We start from the raw sequence: 6,573 nt of genomic DNA, 5'->3' as shown, positions 1-6,573 counted from the left end.
AGTCTTCTCTCCCCTTGTCATCTTTCGAGGCCATCTTGGGTGCATAAGATTAGGATCCAAAACCTTATTTCTTTTTAGGAGGCCTGCTTGGGGATTTCATCACCCCTTGGACGACCTCAACTCCAGCATTCCGGCGGAGTATAAGAATTGGGAGGTGAATCGAAAGACACCTCTCTTGGGATCAAGATTTTGTCATTTGGGCTAAGCCTCAAGGAACTTTATACCCTTGAGAAGTGAAAGAGGAGAAGTGGGTTACCGCTCCTCTCGGCTGTGTGACATCCTTTTGGTCTCATCTACGGATTTGGGCCTCACGTACCTTGCGTATATCGAGGACTCTCTAGCTAAACCAATTGTTTGTCTTGCAGAAAACCATCTAGGATGTTAATGTGTTTGGAGTGACTGATCGAAACATTTGTAGAACATACACACTCCTTGGCACAAGTATCACATTCTGAGAACCACAAACTTCTATTTGGGTGTTCCTATCTATTGCTTGTTTTTATTTTACTTGTTGAATGAATGTTTGCCAAACTTGGTCAATCCTAGCTTAGGGCACACTTAGCATAGTCACTACCTATTTTGGAAGTTGAACAAGTTGAAGCAAAACAACTAAGATTTTTCCTAAAGCCAAGAAAATTTAGGAATTTATGTCGGAACAACCCAAACCCAAACAGAAGTTTCACAAGGTCAAACTCAAGCCATCTCTAGCATACCAAGAACTTTCAGCCAAGAGAAAAGAAATAACACCAAGCCCACGAATTTCCAAACTCCATAAAGCAGAGGACAAAGCTACCGACGAAGCACTTCAAGAGGCCTGGTTAGAGCGCACCATCAAATTTAGCCAACATCTAGGAGTTAATCCTACTTATGCCTTACCAACTAGGCATGATTTCTATGATTAGACACCCTTGTTTCTCCACATCTTCTTGGATAAGCTTCACTCTAGAGTCATCTTTGTAGAAAAGCCAACCATCTTAGGTTATCCCCTTAAGCATTATTAGCTCATCCATCTCATTTAGAATCATACCATCTAGCCAGTAATCGAAAATCTGCACATCTAAGATTTCAAAATTGTTGTCACCTTGCTAAAAGTTTGCCATTCCTAAAATCTTCCAAATCCACCAATCTCACCAAGGTTATCCCTTTGACAGAGCTTTGTCTAGGGTAATCTAGCTTTTTCACTTGTTATCCCTCATCACCTTGAGCTAAAGGTTGGGATTCGCAAGTGGTCAATCTCATGTTCTTCCTAAAGGATCATCAGTCTATCCTTAAGTTGACACAATCACCACCAAGCTTGCACATAGGAAAGCAGACCTTTTGTGCTTTGACAACATATCTTTGAAGTTAGAATCCCCAACCCAATCCTCCTTAGGTTTTTTCATATAGCTTTGCCTCAACCTAGGAAATCATTTGCATAGAAAAGCCTTCCCCCTTTTGCATCCATCAGCATTATTGCATCTCATCCCTAGGAGCATTTTTTATGCCACCCGTCACTTGCTTAGCCAAGAAGAAAGAAACAATGGAGCCCTATCATTTGGATCAAACAACCTCACCCCCCTTGAGCACTTAGCCATCCTTCAACCCAGAGCAAGCTATGCCATCACCTACTGACATTGAAGCTTTCATGAACCAACCAGGAAATGCAGTATTGGTAAACGCCATTATAGACAAAAACAAAGAGACAATCATGGCTAATTTTCGAAGGGACAATGTAGGAACCTTTGACTTTGGAAGGCCCCCTCCATTATTAGATCCATCTCACCCATTGTTTGGGTAGCTGCCACCACCCATAGGCTCTTATGATCCAAATTATCCTCAATATATTCCAAAAGAAGAGCCTCCAGCCAATCCATATGACCCAACAGACCCAAACATACCATCATCCACTCAAGTTGAAATCTCCATACCGCAAGCCAACCCAGTCACCACCACTCCATCCTTGGTTCATACCTCTCCGCTCCAAACCCCCTTTACTCAAAACACCTCACCGTTCACCCCCTTCACTATTGTTGTTGCTCCCACACCTAGCCTTCCAAATCCACCCATCTCCCAAATCAGTGCTAGCATCTTTGGCCAACCTCAGCAATATACAATAGGGATGTCACCCATGGGGCCAAGTAATCAACCTTTCATCGCCCCCAGCTTGTTCACCATAGCCCAAAGTACAATCCCATCATTTCCACTAAGTCTTGAGAGCTCAATACCACCAGCCACAAATCCACAAGCTACTACCTTCACTCCACAAAGCTATCAAAACCCACAAGCTACTGCCAATCTTCTACCAAGCTCCCAAGTGACCCCAGCTCCCACCACCACTCTACCAAGCTTCCAAATCCAGCCACAAAGCTATCAAACCCCATCAGTTCCATTCCCAAGCTTTCAATTCCCACCACCTCCACCACCAACTAATCCATTACCTCCAATTACCAACTACTTTTCAATGCCACTTCTAGGAGGTAATCCACCACCCCAGCCAACCACCAATTATTTGCAGATACCATCCCAAATGGGGGCACAACCCACATATATTGGTCAAACCCCACAAGCCCTCTGATCCTTTCCCCAAGCCTCACAACCATCTTATACCTTACCTTCACAAAGCAATCCATTTATCCCACAGCCAGCTTATGTTCCTCAATCCCAACCTCAAATCTCATATCAACAGCAAGCCTCGCAGCACATGCAGCAATATGCGCCACCTCCCCCACAACAACCCGTCATCCACCATGCAGCTTCCCAAACAATGTACAATCCCTATCAACAAATCCCTCACAGCCATCCATATTCAGTGGCCCCATCCAGCACATACCTACCTCAAGGCACTCCTACATTGGGGGCACCCCAACCATCACCTATCAATTCAGAGTGGGAGCAAATGAAGATAGCTCTGAAAGCCATCCAAGAAGGGAATGATCCAAAGACATTCAAGTTTGAGAATGTGTGTCCTTACCCATTTGACAGAGCCATTACCACGACACCATTTCCCAAACACTTTGAGGTACCTAAATTTGACAAATTTAGAGGAAAAGGAGACCCTGTCACACATATCAAAGAATTTTACATGCATTGCTAGGACGTGGCATACAATGATGTCTTCCTCTTGCGCCTTTTTCCCAAAAGCTTGGCTAGACCAGCTCTTGAATGGTTTTATAGAATCCCCTATGGTACAATTAAAAACTTTGCTGAATTATCTGAGGCATTTGTAGCCCAATATGCCCATCTTGTTGAAACAGAGCTATCAATAGTTGATCTTGTCCACACCAAGCAAAAAAGTGAAGAAAGCCTTGCTGAATACCTGCAAAGATGGCAAACCCTTACCACCCGCATATCCTGCACCTTGCCAGAATGCCATGTGGTGAAAATGTTTATTGATAATGCACATCCCAGCTTGGCTCACCACATGACCATGAACTGTTTGCAGACCTATAAGGATATCAAAGAGAAAGGAATGATTCTTGAGCAAGGACTCATCAAAGATGGTGTGGTAAAGATTTACAAAGAGGCCAACCAAAATCAATCACATTCCAATGACAAGTCTAGGTATTGGAACAAAAACAAGCATGTTGCAACAGATGGGGTTACTGACACCAGACATGTGAATATTGTTGGTCCTTCTTAAAACCAGTCTAACCCACCATATCAAACAAACAACCAACAAGCTATCAATTACCAAAAACGAAATAACCAAAGCTATCAGAACCACAATACAAGACCCAACTTTCAAGGGTCTAACAATCAAGCTAATGCCATCAATGTAGCTGTAGGGCAAAAGCCCAGATTCCAACCTGCACCTAGAAACTATACACCCCTTGGTGAGCCATTAGATGTTATTTTTGAGAAATTGGCTAAGGAAAACCTCATCAAATTTCCTCCTACCCAGCAAATTGATCCAAGCCAATCCAAAGCTACATGGTACAAGGACAATGAGTATTGCAAGTTCCATAGGGTAAACGGTCACACCACCCTCAGATGCATGAAACTGAAAGACTATGTGCAAGACCTCATTGATCGGAAGGAAATCACTGTTGGTGCCCAAAACTCTCCCAATGCAGGCTTACAGATTTATCAAAATGCTTTTCCTCCACACAACAACCAAAATCCTGGAAAAGAACCTATCCAAAACAACACCAACAACCGCCAGCCAAACCAACAGCATGGGAAAAACAATGACCACACTTCATCCTATATAGACTATGGTAGCCTTATAGGTTGTATATCTGAGAAAGAGCCTTCTGTCAATGTTATCAATATCCGAGGACCAGACAATGAGTGTGCGGTCACCACTCAAAGAGCGCAATTTAACATCGCAGGCCCACTAGTTTCATCAACACCATCAGCTCCATCAAAAAGTCGGTACAATATCTTGGAACACCTTGGGAACATGCCAGCCCAAATATCCATTTTAGACCTTCTCCGCACTAGTCCTGTGTACAAAGACATCCTTGACAGTGCTCTCATAGAATCCCGTGTCCCTTCTGATATCAATGCTACTGATTTTCGTAATCTTGTTGGACACCTTTCATCCTCATGTGCGCTATCTTTCAAACCCACCGACATACCCATGGTTGAGCCAGATCACACCCTTCCGCTTCGCATAGCCATCATGGTATCCAATTTTGCCGTGAAAAGAGTAATGATAGATAATGGATCAGCCTTGAACATTTGCAACCTAAAATTCATAAAACAAGCTGGGTATACTGAGGCAGATATGATCAGTGAGGTTATCACCATCAAAGCTTATGACAACTTGGAAATGACCACAAAAGGGACTATTTTGCTACCAATCAAGGTTGGGCCAGTCATTCAAGAGATAGTTTGCCATGTTGTTGATCTAAACCTACCATTTAACATCCTCCTCGGTCGCCCATGGATTCATGCTATGAAGGCCGTTCCATCCACCTACCATCAGTGCATCAAATTTCCGCATCAGGGCACTGATGTAACCATCCATGCCGATCCAGAACCCTTTGCTTACTGCAATGCGGTTGAAGCTTCATATACAAACCATTGCCCTGGAATAGACATCGGCACAGCCATCGCCAGCTCATCCCACACTTGTAATGACGCAGAAACCATCCTTGCCTCCACCCTATCTACTGTAAAGATCAATAACAAAGGTTGTGGAGAATATAGTCTATCAGATGCATTTGTTGTCGGAGCAATCCCACTTGATCCACATACCCATGGACGGCCAACATATCACAAAGCTAAGGAGATTCCACCTCCTCGATACAAACAGTTTGGCCCAACCACCTTTGTGTCCTCAAAAACCCCTCTTCATGAGGAGCTTACTCCAGATATCAACAATTAGCTACATAAGGATGCACCTCCAAGAAATCAAGCACACCTTGATCACTTCAGCCAGAAGTATCCCCAACAACATAAGCTCATCACTGAAAAATGGAACTATCAAGGAGGTGGACTAGGACTAGAAGAAAGGGGCATGCAATGTCCCATCGAAGCACATAATTGGGAAATAAAGTCAGGTATTGGCTTTGGCATACCCACAACTGGGGGCACCAACGAGAACGGTCACGCTTTTTCGAACATCCACCGCGACCTTGTCAAAATCAAAGACATTCCTGAGGAAGTTGAAAAGAGAGCCTTTGATGATATCCCAGACCAAATCTTCCTAGGAGACTCTGCTCTCTGAGAACTATCCATCCATCTCATTGACCTACCACTTTCTCATCCACAACTCATAGATTGGGACCAACCAAGTGTCATACACATTGATGAGTTCGCATTAGAGGAAGTGCTTCTAAGATTCAAGGGAGCTGAAACTCCTCATAAGAAGACAAAGCCAGATTTTGCCTACATCTACAAGCTAGATCCCAAGGGGTATTTTGGAGAAAATCCCCAACCTAGTTTCGATACACCCAAAACTAGAACTAAGGTAAATCTGGGACTAGCTAAGGCAGCGAAGAGAACCCCTCAGCAAGAAAATCCAGAGCCACAAGAAGAACATGAGGATTTAGTATTGCCTCCTCAAGATAATCAACCAGAGGTGTCTTCTATTCTAATAGAGGATACTAGAGAAGTAAACATTGGTTCTTCAGAGATCCCTAAAATTGTTCACATTGCTGCATTCCTATCACAAGACCAAGCTGACCTCCTCTTTGAGGTTTTATGAGAGAAAATTGGCCGATTTGCATGGTCATATCAGGACATGCCAGGACTTGATCCAAAGCTTGTAGTTCATCATCTTGCAGTCGATCCAAAGATCAAGCCCGTCAGACAAAAGCTTAGAAAAATGCACCCCAAGGTGGCATTACTAGTCAAAGCTGAACTAGAGAGAATGTTAGCTGCTAAGGTTATCTGACCTATCGACTACTCAGAATGGATCTCCAACATGGTCCCTGTCACTAAGCCTTCCGGTGACATCAGAATCTGCATTGATTTTAGAGATCTTAACAAAGCTTGTCCAAAGGATGATTTTCCCTTGCTCAACATAGATATGATTGTAGATCTTACAGCTGGACATGAAATTCTGTCCCTTATGGATGGATTTTCTGGGTATAATCAGATCAAGATTGTAGAAGAGGACTAGCATAAGACAACATTCACTACCCC

Source organism: Cupressus sempervirens, chromosome 10 (assembly GCF_028749045.1).
Source record: "Cupressus sempervirens isolate cs-2001-9-10 chromosome 10, ASM2874904v1, whole genome shotgun sequence".
Classification (NCBI taxonomy): Eukaryota; Viridiplantae; Streptophyta; class Pinopsida; order Cupressales; family Cupressaceae; genus Cupressus; species Cupressus sempervirens.
Note: the sequence above shows the minus strand (reverse complement) of the source record.